Source organism: Hipposideros armiger, unplaced genomic scaffold (assembly GCF_001890085.2).
Source record: "Hipposideros armiger isolate ML-2016 unplaced genomic scaffold, ASM189008v1 scaffold_49, whole genome shotgun sequence".
Taxonomy (NCBI): domain Eukaryota; kingdom Metazoa; phylum Chordata; class Mammalia; order Chiroptera; family Hipposideridae; genus Hipposideros; species Hipposideros armiger.
In genome coordinates this window covers 5302163-5321551 of record NW_017731399.1, presented here as the reverse complement: position 1 = coordinate 5321551, position 19389 = coordinate 5302163, and the positions used below count along the sequence as shown (strand labels likewise).

General features: G+C 38.5%; 1 protein-coding gene across 1 annotated transcript in view; it reads left to right on the top strand.

Moving 5' to 3' along the window:
* SIPA1L1 (signal induced proliferation associated 1 like 1) overlaps window positions 1-19389 on the top strand; it is a 347884-nt gene that overhangs the window by 141128 nt on the left and 187367 nt on the right. The window contains exon 4 of the mRNA XM_019640297.1: window positions 13199-13261. The gene's annotated coding sequence lies outside the window, so the exon portion shown is untranslated. The remainder of the gene's footprint in view (window positions 1-13198; window positions 13262-19389) is intronic.

Genomic DNA, 19389 nt, shown 5'->3' with positions numbered 1-19389 from the left:
TAAATGCTCAAATTCTGTTGGAGACGTGTTCGAATCAGTTTCATTTTAAGAAGATATGAAAATTTTCATTGAAGTATCATTTCTGTAGATAAATTTGAGTGCTTTTTGGGGACAGAGAATTAAAAGCCAAGTTCAAGTCCTTACAACCTGAGTCTTTGTGCCACATGGCCTCCAACAGACGTTTCATCATGTTCTTTCTCTTCCGAATTTTCAGTTTTTCCTCTTTACTGATTGATCACTCACTGTCCTATGATGTAGCCTAAAAAAAACGTTTCTCAACCCTGATTCTTCCCCAAACTACTGTTAACATTTCTTTTTACCCTCAGATTACCACCCGTAGTTTTTCTTTGCCAGCATTGCCTGAGTCCCAGACACTTCCTCAACTCAGTTATTTGTGAATCAATTCTTTGCATAAGTTATGTCTCTACTGCTGAAACTGCTTTCTGAGGCCCCCAGTAGCTTTCTGATTTTAGTTCATTTGTTAAAACTCATCTTTGCTGCTCTTACATTTGGCTCTCCTTCTCTCTGTCGTCTCTCCTTAGCACTGTGGCTACAGTTTTTGTCTCTGTGCCAGTTTTATAATCCCATGATGCCAGATTTTCTTCCTGTTTCATCTACGGTATTATTAAAAGAATATCGAAACATGAAAGACATACTCCATAAATCTGTCGTTCCAATATATTATTAATTATTCCCACTTTTTAAGTATTTCCAATTTTAGTTTGACCACATGCAAACACATTCCCTCCCTCCCTCCCTCCCTCCCTTCCTCCCTTCCTCCCTTCTTCCCTTCCTTCCTTCCTTCCTTCTTCCTTCCTTTCCCTAGTTGTAATCTCGGTAGGCATATTATTTGATATTCTACATTCACGTGATATCAATTTTTTCCCATGGTCCATATGGTCTTCATTATTGTCACATTAAAGAACAATAAATTATAGATTCTAGTGTTGATGCACTGTAATTTTCTATATACTATTTCTGTTGTTGGACAGTTCACTTGTTTCCAGATTCTTTTATCTGTTTTGTTTAAAATACATTGTGGCAGAGTATATTTTCATTCATATAACCTTTTGCTGCTGTTGTATTATTTACATAAAATCCATTTCTAGGAGTGCCATTGATTACAAGGGTTTTGAGCATTTTGCTAAACATTACCTACTTTTAAAGGTGCTGTCCCAATTTACAGGGCTACCAGCAGTTTTAATTAAAGGCTTACTAGCCTTAAATGTACAAAAATTATTTTGCTAATTTAATAGTTATAAGTGTACAAAATATTACTTTGGTAATTTAATAGTTTGAAAATGATGACTATTTCCCTTTTGTTTTAATGTTTATTTCTTGACTGTTAATGAGGGTGAGCATTTCCATTATGTTTGATATTGAATTAATATTTCCTTATGAATTCTATCCATGTTCTATATCCCATTTATCTAATAATCTAGTACAAAAGCTGTAACAGAAAAACCTATCTGAGATGGTAGAATTTCTAAATTGTCTTCTTTTTAAACCAAATATATAGAGACAGTCCTTCTTACTCACAGTTCGGTAGCTGTAGCCAGTGTGATTGATGCTTTGAATTCTTATAAATCTCATGTGAAATGGGCTTTTCCCCCCTCTCCTTGTTACATAGAAATTTGGAGGAAAACCTGGTAACTTTTTCCTTTGTTAATGGGCCAGTTTTTTTGTTCTGGTAGTAAAAGTGATTCTCTTACATGCAGCAATGTGAGGAAGTTTTATTGTTGAATTGTGCCTAATATTTTTTTTTTCTGCCTTCGCTTTTTGTTTGAAAATGCTTTTAACATGTAGGATGAAACTTAAGTAATTTAGATTTCATGTGATAATGCTGGTCAATGAAAAATGGCATTGAGGAACCCGGTATAACATTTATGCTGACAGTAATTAAGAGACGCGTTTTTCTGTATTAACCTTCAACTAGTTGATGTGTATGTAGTACAGTTCCAGGGGTAGTTTAGACTTGACTTTTTGGTTAAGTAAATTTATGTAACAGTGGACCCGATCTCTTTCTACAGAACTAGACTCACAATGGAACGGTTTTGGGCCATAACCTGTGTACCAGCAACTAAACTCATTTTGGAATCTTTCTTGACCTCTCCTTCAACTTGCCTTTCGCTTACTGTTACTTTCTTTTACGTCATGAAGTATGGGTATTTCCTAGAGATCCATCCGTAGTTACCGTCTTCTTTTTCGTGAGCTCTATCGCCTATCATTTTAACCTATTTCAAACCTACCTTAAACCACAACTTTGTGGTCTGGCTTCTCTTACCAGCCAGAGGCCCATATTTTTTAAACTCCTTTCTTAACTGTCTTTTTACGGCAGATTCACAAGCTTAAGTGTGCCTGGCCAACAATGTACATGAGTCAAAGCAGGCCTTGGCGTAAGAAAAAATATTTTCCTACACTAAGAAAAACAGCAGAGTAAGTGGAGTGATAAATGGCCACTGACATAGGCTCCAGGTCAGGAAGACAAAGGCATTACTGGGGCCTGGAGACGAGGAGACTGCAGGTCCCATGCAGGCTGTTTGGCCCCTGCCATGATTGCTGTTTGGGAATATGGGCCCAAAGTGACCAGCTCCCCCAGTTTTTCAAGAGAAGCTGTAAATCAGGACTTGCATGTTAAATATCCTGTATTTTAAAGGATGGGTTGAATTTTTGTAAAACACTGCGTGGGCCAAAGAAAATATGCCTATGGACCAAGTTTAATTTACAGGCTGTTAGTTTATGACCTCGTCCTGTACAGAGGCACTTTAAATTTTGTATGTTATCATCAAGTACTCCTGCGTCTCCCATCCTTCCTTTTAGTTTCTTTGTTCATCCACCGGGAGAACCATCCACCCGGTTATTTAAGCTGGGGATTTCCAAATCTCCATCGACGCCTTCTTACCTCATTACTTCTTCATTTTGGAGAGAGATCTGGGTCAAGGAAAAAGCTCTTTACGAATTAAGGATGATTTGAACACGCTTATAGGCAGAAGAGGCCAAGAGAGGGGATAATGGACAGAGCCCAGTGTGTCCACGGGGGATGCTATCCGGGATGTAGAACCTACCTGCAGACCTCCATACCTGATGCTGATCTAACCATCATACTTTTATTTCCCAGTAACCTTGTTTTAGCCCCAAATAATTATTTTCTTTTCTTCTTTTGTGGATGCCATATTCCCTTGACTTTCTTGAGGAAATGTATTATGCTTTCAAACATGTTCTTTGTTTTCCCATATTAATTATTTTTTCTCAGGCATTCTTGAATTTGATACTTGTTCCATGTGGCTGATTTCTGTAGAATGGATAACGATGTGTAGGGGAGTTAAAACGTTTCTTCTACCCTCTTAGGGTCTCTGACTGGGCCTGAGAAGTAAATTGACGTAGACAGATTAACAGGAGAAAAGCCTACAGTTTGTTTTGTTTTGTTTTATTTTGTGTTGTTTTGTTTCGTTTCGTTTTGTTTTGCATGTACATGGGAGCCTTCACAGGAAAATGAAGAACAAAAACCCAGTCAGGCTGAAGTGTTTGTATTTTAGGCTGAACAAAGACTAATCATTATGAAAAAGAAACTAAAATTCTGGGGAGGCTAAAGGAAGATAAAAGGGCTATTTTTATAAGGTTGGTTTGTACAGATTCTTCTCAGCCTCAGCTCCCCGTCTCTGATGATCTCTTTCCCTCCAGGTGCAGGGAGGGCATCTTTCACGTGGGAGCTGTATCTCTTGTTTTCTGGAAGAAAAGGGCGGTCGGAGCCTTTATGCACCTGCTGTTTCTTAAGTGCCATCACGTCAAAATAGTATGCCAAATCGGAATGTTTTGGGGTGTCATATTCTAAACTCCTCGGACTGTTCCTCGTAGATTTACTTGTAGCCAATGATAGAACCACCACCAGGTTGAATTCAGTGTTGTAGAGATTCTGTTCGCCTGGGAGTGCCCGTGGGCTCTGATTTATAGGAGCGACGACAGGTAGGGTGGAGTTCCCCATAAGATGTGTGGGCTACTTGCCTTCTGACCATAGGTAAACTGTAAATTATAGGTTACCTGGAACATTGTCCAGTTTCTCCAGTCCCAAGGATCACTATGGTGTTTCTCATGGCTTTAATCCAGTGGCTAATGCCACCCATGGCCATGTCTCATAGGGAAGGGACTGATGTGGGTGTCAGGTTCTTTAATTACCTGGTTGGTCATCCAAGGTGTGTTTCTTCTTCCAGAATCTGCTGACACGGTTTTGAGTTTTTCCTAGATTCTGCTAGGACGTTGTTTTTTTTTTTTTTGGCCAGGGGAGACCGCGGGGGAAGGGGGAAAGTCCATCTTATTTCTAAGGGGTTTCTGGTCTTCGAGATCTATTGAGTTTTGTCTTCAATCTGTATATTTTCTGTTTCTTAGAATTTCTCACTTGTGTGATCTGCTGATGTCATCTGTATTGGGATTTCATGTACTTTTGGGAATTTATTTGTATTTTTATATTTCTTACCAAATTTTGTTGAGATGGGGGGAGGGGAAAAAAGGTAAATTTGTGGAGTATTAAGTTTTGACCCAGAAATCTTTTCTTTCTTTCTTTCTTTCTTTCTTTTTTTTTTTACAGTTTTGCTTTTTCTATTTTTGCTCATGCTGTTTCCCTTTAATCCCCTCTCTGTATGTACGGGTCTCAAAATATAATTTGTCATTTGCTTTTGAGACGTCTGTGACATTGTAACATTCTTTGGCTTGGAATGACTTTGTCCTCTTGCTCTGCCTGGGAAATACTTTTAGGAAAGCATGTAGCTGCATAGCTCAAGGCAAGGCCTAGGTTCAAAATCGGGACCCAGTACCACTTAGTAGCTGTGTCACCTTGTAGAATTATGCCTTTAGCTCCCCCATCCCACCTGAGAATCATGGCTCATAATAGTATCTGCCACTTAATATTGTTGTGAACAGGTGGGATAGTCAAGCTAAAGCACCTGGGACATAGTAAGTTCTGAGACATTGTTCGCTTAAAAGCTTAGCGGCACGAGTTCTTACCTGGACAGCTCCACTCAGGTGCGTCCTTCTCTGTTCGCTGTGCTCCGTTTCCCCATTTCCGGCCCCCCCCTCCTTCCCCAGACCCCAAGTTAGAACTCAAGTTCCCGGGCTCTTGCCATAGCAACTATTTTTTTTTCATGCTGATACTATAGTGCACGTCTTACAATTTACTTTTATTTTAGATAGTTGGGGAGTATCTCAGTCATTAGGTATGGTCTTTTGTTAGTCTCACGGTGCTTTGTTTCCCCAGGTAAATTGAATTAAGGCATTTCTTTACTTGTATGACTTTGAATTTAAAAACCTTTAAAATTCATAGTGGGATTCCCATATTGGATAGTGTATCAATCAAGGTTCTCTAGAGAAACAGAAGCAACACACACACGCACGCGCGCGCACGCACAACGTTTATTTATTTATGAAAGATTTATTTTAAGGAATTGACTCATGCAATTGTGGGGCTGAAAAATCTGGAATCTGTAGGACAGGCTGGCTGAGTGGAAACACAGAGGCAGAAGAAGTTGATGCTGAAGTCTTGAGGCAGAATTCCGTGTTCTTTAGGAAATCTTAGTTTTTGAGATGAAGACCTTCAACTGATTGGGTGAGGCCCACCCACATTATTGAGGATAATCTACTGTATTTCCCCATGTATAAGACGTTCCCATGTATAAGATGCACCTTAATTTTGCGGCCCAAAATTTGAAAAAAATTTATTACATAAAGTTATTGAACTCAAGTTTTTTCCATCATAAAATTCATACAACTCCTCATTACTTGCGGGAAATGCAAGTAAAAAAAATCTACAACGACTGTATAACACGCATCCAGTATTTAGACCCCAAATTTTTCGAAAAAGGGTGCGTCTTATACATGGGGAAATACGGTACTTTGCCTAAAGTCAACTATTAATAGTTGTTAATTGTATCTACAAAATACCTTCACAGCAACACCTGTATTAGTATTTAATTAAGTAACTGAGCACTATAGCCTAGCCAAATTAACGTAAAACTAACCATCATACCTAGTGTAGGCTTAACCAATGTAGAAAGACATGATGTGATTGGTTAAGTAGTAGCTTTTAGGCCAAAGATGCCATAGATCTTGATGTCATCCAACTTCCAATTGAATATTCATTCATGCTTCAAGTTCTTAACAACAGTTCTTTTTCTTAACAACAGAAGAGCATATATGGTGATTGTGAGGTCTGTGCATGTTTATCCAACTTGTCTGAGAAGGCTGTTTTCCCCATTTTGAGTAAATACATGACAGTTATGATTTGAGCCTGTTTCCTTCATGCTTATTTTTAGTGAAAAGGTCTGTATATTGGCTGAGTTTCAAAAATTTTATAAAGAACCTGGTTATTTAGAATTCAGGCCAAATGCACAGTAGCTGCTGTAGAGAGGAAAGCAAACACTGCCTTCTGATTATGCAGTGTGCTCTGAAGGAAAGAACAAACAATTCGCATAGCAAAATTATGGCTTAATAAATTCAATGGCTGTTAGATTGGTAAACCTACCCTTGAGAATGAAAGCTAATGGTTTTCCCTAACATATCTCTAGCGTATCCGTTGCAGTTCATTTCTTTTGCTAACCTGTATAAATTGCTTCTTACATAAGTAAAGATTGTCACCTCTGCTTAAAATAGAAATCTATTCTATGAACTATGGAATTGCTCTTTTTAAAACAGTGCTGTTAGGAAGCAAACAATGAATTAGAGCTGAATCAGCTATAACTGTCACTTAATGTCTCTATATAATTTACCACCTGTCATAAAGATTTTGTGCATACTCCCACCCAATATTAAATGTGGACCATTATACTCTAAATTCTGAACACTATAACTTTTCAAATCAAGAAAAATAGATTGTATCTTTGATGCCAAATTTAAGTACATAGTAGCTTATGGTTTTCCCAGTTGTTAAAATTTGTCAACCTTATATGGTGCAAAGAACCTTTTTGCTTTGAGGGTGGCTAGTAGGCTCCTGAGTGCATTTCACTCTGACCTTGGCCAGGTCAGCTTAGCAAGTGGTGACAGCAGGGCTGATCGCAGTCAGAAGATCATGGATGCAACGCTGAGCAACTCTGCTCATAGGAATGTTTCGTTTTGTTTTTAATCCAATTGTATTGATTTGAAAAGTTGTTTATTTAGTTTTTTTGGTAGAAAGTTATACTGTTCTAATAAATGTTTTTAAACGAATCCATAGTCTAATTGGTATGAGCCTAAGAGAAACAATCTCGTCTGTTGTGGTAGCCAACTAGCAATGTAACAGATTTTTGGGGTCTTTTTTTAAAATACTTTTTTTTTCTTTTGTAAAGCCACCATGTGATGATGCCTTGTCAAGTGTTTTGATTAGACTTCGAGAAGTTAAGAACCTTTTTCTTTAAATAATGAACAAAATCTACAGTGTTGTTTTGTTTAGCCTAGCATTTGGCTCAGTATTGTGTTCAGAGTTACAGAGAATTACGTTATCATCTCGAGGAGGACTTGTTTCTGTCTCCGAAACATCCACAATACCAAGCACAAAACTGTGCGAAGCTTTTAATGTCTGTTAAGTGGTATTGAGCCTGCCTTCAATGGGCTTGTCATCTAATTTAAAAAGATTTAGTTTATAACTATTGGGTTGTTGGCAAAGTCATGACGTATTTTTTTCTATTTTTTTTGTTGTTGTTGCAAAAATGCGTCGTCTTTGCCGACAACCCAAAAATTTCTTTCCAAAAAAGTATTTAAGGATATTGTCTCATTGACTTTTTCCACACTGTTGCATTTAGCATCAGAAGCATTGTTCACTGACTTTACTGCACACAAAACCATATTTTGTTCTCCTATTCTCCTGTTGGAATTTGGGTTGTTTGCAGTTTTCTGTGGTTATGAACAGTTGTCTTTGTCTCTGATGGCCATAAGCTTAGTAGAATTGTTGGCTGGTATGATATGCCCATGCTTGATGGTTTTCAAAGTGATGGTACCAACGTAAAACTCCTACCAGAGTCTGAGGTTTCCATTGTCCCACATCTTTGCCACACACCTGACATTGACTTTTTAAAAGTAGCCAGGCTGGTAGATGCTTTTTATTTATGTCTCTAATTACTAAAGAAACTAAGAATCATTTCATGTATTTAAAGACCTTCTGTATTTCCTTTTATAACATTTGTCCATTTTTTTTTGTTGGATTCTCTTTCTTATACATTTATAAGAGATATATTCTAGATACTTACATTTTGTTGGTTATGTGTTTTCTGATTTCTGCTTCCTTTTCTTTTCTTTATGGTATCTTAATGAATAGAACTTCTTTATTTTAAAATAAATTTATTATTTATTCTTTTTTTGTGATATTGACTTATTCTGAGGCCATAAAATATAATTTTGTCCACTAAAATTTTTATAATCTTACCTTTTACATGCAAGTCTTAAGTTGGAATTGATTTTTATATAGGCTGGAAAAGGGATTCCATTTAATTCCCCCCCCCCCATTTATTTAAGTATCCAGGTATTTATTTTTATCAGTATAGGTACATAGGTATTTGTATTATCCTATGGGTTCTAATCTGCTAATGTGATTTTTTATTTTATTGTTCAAACTGTCTCAGTTTTGGCCCCTTCAGGTTGGTTCCAGTGTCCGTTTGATAAGTCCCTGTCTTTTTTGAGCACTTCCTTACTTTCTTGCACCACAAGATGTTTCAGGCTCATCTGGTACTTTACCTGCTCCAGCTTTGCAGCCAGACATTTATTTCCCCAAGTTGCCCTCATTCTTTTCATTAGAGGACGGTATTTAGAAACCAGTCACTGGGTGCTGGGTGTGCTCACTGCTACTGGGATATCATTGTCCCTAGGTTTTCTCAGAGGACAGAGCTGGGAAATATATATGTGTACACATGCCTACATCTGTCTATATCTGTCTGTCTGTCATCTGTGGAAATACGTATTAAAAACCATGATATTTCTGTTTCAAGCTCACCACCATAGAGTTCATTCTGACCTTGCCCCTTTCTTTCTTTGTTTTGTCTCTAGCCTCAGTATATATAGTCAAGATACTGGTTTCCAGTGTGGTACCTTCTTTTCTTCTGTGCTCCTCTAAGGGTAGCTGTGTTGTATATATAAAATGCAGTTTATTTGTTACTGATTGTGTTTCATTTTGAATTAACCTCATATAGTGGTTGATGTTAATTATTTACTTTTTAAATTTTGTGAAACATTACGATAGCTATAAATGTCAAAACTACACAAGAAGATGTATTTGGAGAGCTGTCACTCCCCCTCTATTCCTTGTGTTCTGTTCTCATTGTTGCCCCCATTGCTGCCCCGATGGCTCCACAACGCCTGGAAGATAAAATTCAAACTCAGTGTACGTGATGAGTCCCACCATCATCTATCTCAGTCTTAGCTTGTGCCTGTAGACTGTGTTCAGGCTGCCTCAGATTTCTTGTTATTCCTCAGATGTGACTGGCTTATTCATGCCTCCATGTCTTTGCACGTTCTTTCTCTCTGCCTGAAATGATGTTCTATTTCCTCTTATCTTGCCCATCTTTAATTATTCAAAACCCATTTCAACTGTAACCTACTATATGAGGACGTCCTTTCCTTACCCTCCTCTCTGCACTTGCATTTCACGCCTACATTTAATAACTCTGTCCAGGTAATTCATAGATCCATAGCACGTGTGAACGTTGTGTAACTTTTATGACATTTAAATCATTGATGCATAAAGACAGGAACTTGATCTTTGCATTTCACGCATCTGGTTCAGTTTCTCGCATGTACTGGTTATGCCGCAAATGCAGTATAGTGAATGGGTTTCAATTCTTTTCACTTATTCATTCACTCCTCTGCTCTTTGTTTCACTCATGATGTATGTAAGTTCATCCTAATAGAATGTGTCTCCTCATGTGTTGCCCATGATCTTGTCGTCTCTGGCATTTTCATGTTCTCTGCCTCTCCTCATATATTTGGGCACGACCCTGGTAATTTAATGGCTTCTTATGATCCCTGGAAAGTTACAATATATAATTAAATTTAAGTTACAGTATAGAGGGACAAAATGACATCAAGGTATAGAAATGGTTTGAAATATGGAAGCCTAGTAGTCAAGGTTATTTGATCTGTCAGGTTTGCTTCCTCAGTTGAAAAGCTGAAACTTCCTGCCCAGTTAATCTGTTAGATTGGAAGAAACTGTTGTGCTGGAAACAAATCCCTTCAACCCTCTTTTAAGAACCCTAGTCAGCTTTTAAAATGTCATTATTTTTGTCCAAAAGGCAAGTTCAGTGACCTTCCAAATTGTGTTTCTAAGCTGCTTATGTTACTTTCTATTCTGCATAGATTATCCAGCAGATTATGTCACATGTACTTATTCCCACCCGTCTCTTCCTCCACCATCTGTTACTTTCCTCTCTCCCTCTGCATTGCATTCTCCTCTTGCTGCCCCTGTTTTTCCATCTAATCATAGCTCACTCTCCAGAGCCTTACCTGGAACTCAGAACAGAGGTTTAGTTGCAGTGCAGACATCACACTACATAAAGGGGGGGGGTCTCACAGGCTTGCTGGTGTATCAGCATGTTTGATATCCATGGAGTGTGAGCTACGAGAAAACATCCACTTACACTGTTGGCTTGTATTCTTTATTTATTAAAAAAAAATTAAAATATTTTATTTTTTTATTCAAGTACAACACATATAAAGACAAGTGAATCGTAAGGGAACACATTAATGAAATTTTCCAAATTGAACATAGTCATGAAACCACCATTCAAGTCAGGAAATTCAGTATCACTGGCTTACCTAAATTCCCCTTTCACCTCCTTCCCGTCTCTATGTCTCCCCACACTCAAAGGTAACTACTATCCCGACATACATAGTTTTACCTACTTTTGAACTTTATGAAATGGAATCATGCCGTATGTTCTCTCATGTGTCTGGCTTCTTTGTCTCAACGTCACTTCTGAGAGATTCATTTGTGCTCTTGCATTAGTTATGGTTCACTTATATTCATTACTGTATAGCAGGCAAACAGCAGTCTGTGGGCTGGCTGCCTGTTTTTGCAAATAAGGTCTTGTTGGAACACAGCCACACCCATTCATTTACATATTGCCTGTGGCAGTTTTCACACTCCGCGGTGGAGCTGAGTGGTTGAAGTAAGGCACAGAGACCATGGGCAGGCAAAGCCAAAACCATTTACTACCTGGTCCTTTGCAGAAAAGCCGACTCACCCCTGCTGTATAGTATTCCCTTGTATGAATACTCCACAGCTTATTTGTTACTGAGTTTCGGCTAATACAGTGCATGCTTCTTTGAATATTATTGTACAGTAATACCTTGGTTTGCGAGCATAATTTGTTCTGGAAACAAACTACTCATATTGCAAGACATCACTCGTTTACCACGTTAAAATGTGTTAGGAATGTTTGCTCGTCTTGCGGAACACTCGCAAACCAAGTTACTCGCAATCCAATATTTTGCTGTATGTGTCTTTGGGACCTATGCGTATGTATCTGTATGTGTATTCCTGGTAGGCATTTCCCTAGGAGAGGAATTGCTGGGCCACAATATATGTGTATTCTCTGCTTTATTAGACACTGCTGAACAGTTTTTCAGTTCACCTTCCCTCCAGCAGTGTATGAGAGCTGAATTGCTCCACATCCTAAGACTTGGTGTTGTCAGATATTTAGTTTTAGACATTTTGATCTGTATGTAATTTTATCTCTCTGTGGTTTTAACTTGTGTTTCCATGGTAATGAATGAGGTTGAGCACCTTTTCATATGCTTTGTTCTGAATGAGTTCTTTGGTGGTTATATATCTTCTTCCATTCTGAAACATGCACTTTTATTCTTTTAGTGGTGTTTTTATTTTTATAGTTCTGAAGGGGATCAAGGTATGCCACCCCAAAATGTGCCACATTGGCATAAGGATTATTTTGAGCTGAAGGAAATTGAGAAATAGCAGACAGTGGAAAAAGCTCTCTGCACAACTTTACATTTGTAAAGAGGCACCCATCTCCCATACTAGAAAGAGGAGAACAGTTTTTACCACCAAAACTGGAGTCCACATAAAATAATCTTACAAAACAGTCCTTATCTGTCATGTTTCCTAGTCATCTTCCAGCAATGTATAAACCTTAAGAGCCCAAATCCCGTTTTCCTTTGTCTAGTCACTTCTCCACAATTTATTGTCCTTTGTTAAAATGGTATATAAGCCCCTGGGCCTAACTGCCACTTTGGGTTTTCACTTATTTTCTGTGACATCCCCATGCATGCAAAAATATTAACATCAATAAAGAAACATATGCCCTTTCTCCTGTTTATTTATCTTGTCAGTTTAATTTGCAGGCTCCCAAGAGCTGAGTTTGAGAGAGTAGAGGAGAAGTTCTTTCCTCCCCTACAAACGAAAGGAAAGTGAAATTAGACATGGTGTTTGTAGCACATGGACAGTAGCTATCCTTATCCTTGTCAGGGCACACCATCCCCAGGAAACACCACAGCAGCCATAGATTTTTGTGGCTTGAAGTCCTTCTTAATTAAGGGTGTGATTTGCCACATTGTTATTTGTCCTGGGCTCTGATTAGAGACAACATTCTTACCTTTCACTTTTGAGTATTAAATGTCATTCCCTAGTCTTAGAGTCCCTGGTTCCATGGGTGTGTTTCTTTAGCATTCCATGGTATGCTGAATATTCAAAGATTTTATTAACATGCAGTGTCACATATTTGAATCAGATATGTGTATTTTTTTGAAAACTATTTCCTCAGCTCCCTGAGGTTAGACATTGAGAACCTGAAGCTGATTTATCTAACTTTAGGTTGTATTGAATTGAATAGAGTAGATGTGTGTCATAGGAAGTAGACCACATGATTTTTGAGCTCCGTTTAATAATTCTGTTTTTGTTTCAGTTTTATAAGTAGCCTTCCAGGGCAATATTACTTGAGTAGGATGTATTTTGTTTGTCTGTTTTGGTTTTTTTTGGTGGTCAGATGTAGATGCAGATGATTTGAAGTTGAAAATATTTAGATACTCTAATATTACAGATATTTTCTCTAATTTCTGATTTCATTGCAGCTACTTACTTTAAAAAGGCTGGTGTGCCACTTTCAGAAAACAAGATAAAACTTTTGTTATGCAGCTATTTTATTTTAGTGAAGTTTCTTGTGTACTTAACTATTGTTTTCCATTTTAAAAAATATATTTTTAACTATTTTCTGTTTTTCTTAACTTTTTCCAGGTTGCACATTATTACTGTGGATGCTACTTGTCTAAATTTCTGTAGCCATGACACAAGAATATAGTAAGTACTGTAGCATATTTCCTATGACCTCTCTGCTTTAAAAAGTGTTTACTTTCTGTTTTTAAATTTCTCATTGGAGCAGTGTAAATATAGAAACAAAGTTTGTAAAGCCTGCTTTTCTCAAAGGGATAAATTCATTTGGTCTTCTGCTTTTTGAATCTGTAGCTTTATATACAAATCTGTGATGGTAGTGATGAATTTCATCTTCTGGTGAACATAGTCTTGCTCAGGCTATTCCCTGTAAGTACCAGCAGAGTGGATATTAGGGCTGGAGCCATAGCCTGTGTCCAGCTGATCCCCCATGTTACCGAGTTGAGGAACTGACTGCCGCTCCATGGTGAGTCCCGATTAGGGTCAATCCCATCCCTGCTTTGTCCATAACTGACTCATCATGTACAAAGCATCAGCGAGTGTTGGGCATTAACTGGGTAGAGGGATGGTTTCAGGAATGGTCCAGTAATCCTGTTCTAGCCTGTGAGACTCCAAGGTAGGTTTGCCAGAGCTCTGGGAGAAGCCTTCTATTGTAATAAACAGAGCAACGGAAAGAGCCTGCCTCTCTCTCTCTCTTCTTCTGGCTGTTGTTTTGTACCAGTGTGAGGTCTGGAGTGTCTGCAGCCTGGGCAAGAAGCCACGGGTGGAGGGCAGAGAAGCCAGCCCCGAAGCCTGTGTGTGTGTCCTTCAGAAGTCCACACTCTGAGCCAATATATTTCCTCTTTGTTGAAGCCAGTTTGTGTTGGGAGCCAAAACATCCCAAGTGATTCACTCCATCTCCATTTTATTTTTAGTAATCCATTAGTTTCTCCCTGGGGAATGTGGGAGTAATTACAAAGCAAGGCAAAATAGTACCGTTAAATTAAACTGGCAGGGTGTGTTGGTGTTGCCTGGCACCCTCTTCATTCTTAATAGCTAACAGGTAGTGATTTGGTATTCAAAGACAGGAGAATAAAATATATTGCTTTCAGGTACTTCCCCACCCCACCCCACCACCACCACCACCCCACGCTCCCTGAAAGTTTTGCCTTTTAATCAATGCACTTGGGCTGTGAATGCTGGAAAGGGCCTTGGACTACTGGCCTGAAAACGGTCCCCTTGTATACGTGTGTATTCGGCAGTGCAGACCTGTTCTTAGAACAATCTCTACCCAAACTTCTAATTCCTTGTTTGCTTTTCAAAAATTCATATGAATATCCTGAATATAAAAATTATATAAGGAACAATATAACAAAATCTCTGTGTACCCTCCCACAACACACTAGAGAAATTGAATTTTTCCCCATTCTTGGAACAATTAAAACCCAGGGTAGGCCTCCCTACTTGCAGTGCCGTTCCCCTGCCTCTGTGGAACCCCTGTCCTGGTTTGGGTCTTTATTCTCCTTACGCATCTGTTTGTCCTTGTACCACACACATGTAGTATGATATTTGTATGGTTTTTCACTTCAGGTACATGTAGATACTATGTCTATTTGTTGTTTAAAATCTCCAAGGAGTTTAGAATAAATTCAGGATCACGGAAGGAGACTGTAAATTTGTTCTCAGATATTTGTCCAAAGATTGATTACTAGGCATCCTAGTGATTGGTACTAAAATGTGTTAGATTTTAAGTGGTTGATGCATTTCATCAATATGCTGATGAAACCTTTTGTCGTGTCTTCTGGAATCTGGTACCTGGCTTGCTACTGAATTCACTTTCTGTCCCCGATCCTGCACTCCTGTGCAGGCTTGGCATGTGCAGGACACTTTTAGACCAACTATGCCAAAAAAGAGCTTTTCAGAGTGCATTGGTTGCTTTTTTAATTTAAATAGCTCTATGCATCCTGTGGTCAATATGAATGCTTTAGGCAAACTTAGGTAAATCTTACGCATTTTTCTGCACTCTGACAATTAGTCATCCCACCTACGAAATTTACTTCCATGCTTTCTAAATTTGTCAGCTTATTCCTTATACTGGTACCAGCAGTTGTAAAAGAAGCATCCATTGCGATGAATAGACTGTGAAGCATGGTACCTTGAAATATAGTATTGTGGGGAAGGAAAAAATAATTTTACGTTTACCCTCCTATGTTCTTCTGGCTGGACTAATAACATGAGACGGATTAACAGGAGAAAAATGACCAAACTTATTATGTATGCACGTATGGGGGTTCCACACAAATAGGAGACCTGAGGACAGATTGGGCAGTTCAGGCTTTCATGCCATCTTGAGCTAAGGTGTCCTGTTGGTGGTGGGTTGTGGTTTGGGACTTCATAGATCAGCAAGGCAATTCACGCTGAGATAGAAAAGCAAATATTTGGTAAAGAAATGTTTGCTGGGCCATCTTCAACAATGAGACGTAGAGGGGACTTTGATCCGAAGGACCTTGCTAGGTTCCTCCCCGTCACACACTAGTTCATACTAAACTATAGTTGTCTGTGACGATGACTCCCTCCCTGAGCCTGTCCTCTGGCTGAATTCTTTTAGGCCATGAGGGTGAAGGTCAAAGTTTCTTTCTTCATCTTATGTTTCTTAAAAATAACCAACTTAAAATGATCAGTGTCCCAAAAGGCATATTTTGGGGTAGCAAACTCTGCTCCCCCTCAGTGTCACAGTCACTTGTGAGTCTCAGAAGTCTTTGTTGTGTTACTTTTTGGGCCCCGATGTGAGCCTTGGAGATAATTTTTTATCATTCTTGTCTGAAATGTATCTTAGGTCATTTAACTTCCGCACACAAAAACTCATTCTTTCCATATTACCCATTATTCTTGTTTGGAATGTTGTTGAAACTGGGAACTGAACAGTCATTTTCATTCAGAGATTATTAATTCTTTGAATTGGGAAATATAATTACAGTAATACCTTGGTTTGCGAGCATAATTCGTTCTGGAAACAAACTACTCGTTTTGTAAGACATTGCTCGTTTACCACATTAAAATGTATTAGAAATGTTTGCTCGTCTTGCGGAACTCTCACAAGCCACGTTACTTGCAACCCAAGGTTTTACTGTACTCAAAGTGTCAGAGAAAGATTTGTGACAAAAGAGAATTCTTTTTTTCCCCCCCAGGGTGTTATCTTTGCTTACATGTTTAACATGTGACTAAATAGTAAACCCAAAAGATTCCCCCTTCCCATTCCCCTTAATTCATATGTGTTGTATCCATGTTACAGGAAGGAAAGCAGTACCATCTTTTGTTAAAATCAAATTTAGGTTTTTGTGCCGTGCGCATGCATTTTCTGGTTGTTACTAAAATAAAGGATTCTTTCAATTTTATTTAAATATACCTAGCTTTAGGTTTTTTCCTCCATTGTGCACGCAGGGTCTTAAATTCAGATGTTGCCAATGTTAGAAGATTAGCACGCAGGGTCTTAAATTCAGATGTTGCCAATGTTAGAAGATTAGCCCCCAAGTGGAAACACTCCCATCAATGAGGCTCCTATGAGAAGAGTACTTAACCTCTCCCTTTGGAGAGGACCAGAGTTGAAGATAGTACACCATTTTGTACATCTGGCTAAATATAGACTCAAGAAATGCAAGATAGTTAAGCTGTCATCCTGTAATATGTTTTATTGAGTTGTCGGAAAAGTCATGACGTATTTTTCTATGTTTTTCGTTGCAAAAATGCGTCATGACTTTTCCGACAACCCAATATGTCCATTTTCTTCTCAAAACGTCAGTGTTATAGGTGCTTTTTAAGGGAAAAAGCCTATTGAAAATTTTCTTTGAAAACAATCAATTCAATGAACTGATATTTTTATTTCTTGTGGAATGCCGTCTTATTTAATTTTTATATAAAGGGATTTGTAGACTTGGCTTGTTTTGATACCTCCAGCTGATATGGTGCCTCTGTGGGGGATGGCCCACTGGGCTGAGGGAGCTTGTAGACAGTGACTCAGAGCTGTAATTAGGTCCTGCTCTCCCACCCCTGTTGACTTGAAAGTGCTGGCCGCAGCCCATTTAGTCTGGGAAAGCAGCACATGAATCATCTCAATTGGCACAAATGATCTGGAATGCTGCTAAACGATTTTCTACTCTCTTTTCTGATTGAGGGAATTAGGAAGGGAGGCTTCTTTGAGTTTTAAAGTACCCTAGAGGGTGAATATACATGTGTGGAAGCAGACGTCTTCCCTAGATAGAATGAACGCAGTAGAATGTCTGACATTTGTAAGCAGTTCGTATTTTGTGTGTCGGTGTTGGAACATTCCTCCAGCCTTTGTTATCCTGTCCTTTGGGAAACAGTAATATAACTGTTGCCTGTCTTCCAGCTCCAGTTCATTCCCCCACCCAGGTCTCTTAGAAAGGGCTGTTTTTCTGCCTGCAACTCCATCATAACCCCCGACACAGCACAATTGAGGAAGGAGGAAATTCTTGAAGTTGATACTGTATCTGTTTTGTTTCCTCTAACTTGTCCCACTCATCAGTATCTCTCACATGTAGGATGGAATTTTGATATCCATTTCTTCCCTTCCTCAAAATGATGGGTCAGCGGGCTTACTGAGACCTACTAGGCAACCAGGCCATGAAAGTGGGTGCGAGTCATTTTTTGTTCTCGCTCAATAATTTAAGTTGACGTTGTTCGAGTTTATTTTATAGCAAAAATGTTAAATAATCATATGCATTTTGAAGTGGAGGACCTAAGTCATTTAGGAATAAAGATAAAATGAAAATTGTTTTTAGAAAGGAAACCTTAATTCGCTTTTTCTTTTTTTGGATTTTCTCTGATGATGCATTAAGGGTACTGCCTAGCACTTCTCTTACTGTGTCTGCACTAAAGAGAAAAAGACAAGCGGATTTATCCAGTCTGTAGCAAAAAGACCAGATTTTCATCATGTAATGTGAGTTGACTTTTTAACATGTGGATACATATTTATTTTCCCGTTGGAATATCTGGAAGTAGGCCTGTAGATGAAGGCCTCTATTGATAGGAAGTAGAAGACAGCCACAGCTCGCTGTGTGATTTTGTGTGTTGCAGACGTAACTACTGTTTTGGCGTCTGCAGGTAGCGATGTGCATAAGCATGCGAATTGCATTGTCTTCGTTCGTCTGGGGCACTGCTGTTTGTGAGACATGGTCGCGTTCATTTTGGAGTTGCTGAAAATCAGGTGTTCAGATTATATAATTATTGTCAGCACATCTGCCGAGTTGAGTTGAAAGATTTTAGAATGGGTTTATAAGAAACTGGTCAAGTATTTCCTATCAGTGAATACCCTTGATAAAATTCCTTATTACATGGTGAGTCAAGCTCTTTTCCTTGATATAAATCACCAAGACCTTCATATTAATGATTTAGGCTGTGGTTATAAAGAGTGCCTGTTCACTAAGAACTGTGATCTTGTTTGTCATAGGACTTGATTAGCCCCCAGTTAACCATTCACTTCATCTCTTTCTGCAGTTAGGAGCCAGGAGACCATACTTCAGCATCAAATACAAATTGCCCAACGTTATTACCCTTAGTTTGCATATTGTGTAAATAATTGGGTCATTAGCCAACACCTAAACAGAGGAGTGTGAGAGGTTTACCTTTAGGGGGAATTTAACATCACTTTATGGCTTCGGGATTACTTTGTGTAGATTATTTCTTCTGTGGCAGTCAGTGTCTCTTGTTAATGAGTACAGTGATGGTAAGACCTCAGTCAAGAATTCTGAAGTCCTTAATGTGTGTAAAAATATCTCAAGGAGTTTTGTGTTTGATTCTTATCCCCAAGTAGCAGATGCCTTCTAACTGTGTAGAAATGAAATCTCAGTTTTTTTCAATGAATGCTAATCCCTGATGAAAGCTTCCCATCCTTATTACTTATTTTTAAAAAATTTCTTCTGAAACCAATTAAATAGAATTAGTCTGGTCTGTAGGGTTAGGTGCCCCCTCTGTAATCTGGAGAGCTTTGATCAACAGTGTGTGAAGATGGACCAGCTGTCTCTATTTCTGTCTGAATATTTGGCCCCATTTCTAAAATTTGATGATATCCCCATTGTATTATTACATAGTAATCTCATTTTCAAGATGGAAACACCAGTGTATATCCATTCACTCTGCCAGTGTATAGGGAGCTCTTTGGTTACAAGACACCAAGATGGCATTCATTGTTGCTATAATGTGATCCATTAGTTTTATTTCAATGATTATTTGGGACAACATCCACTCAATTGTATCTGTTT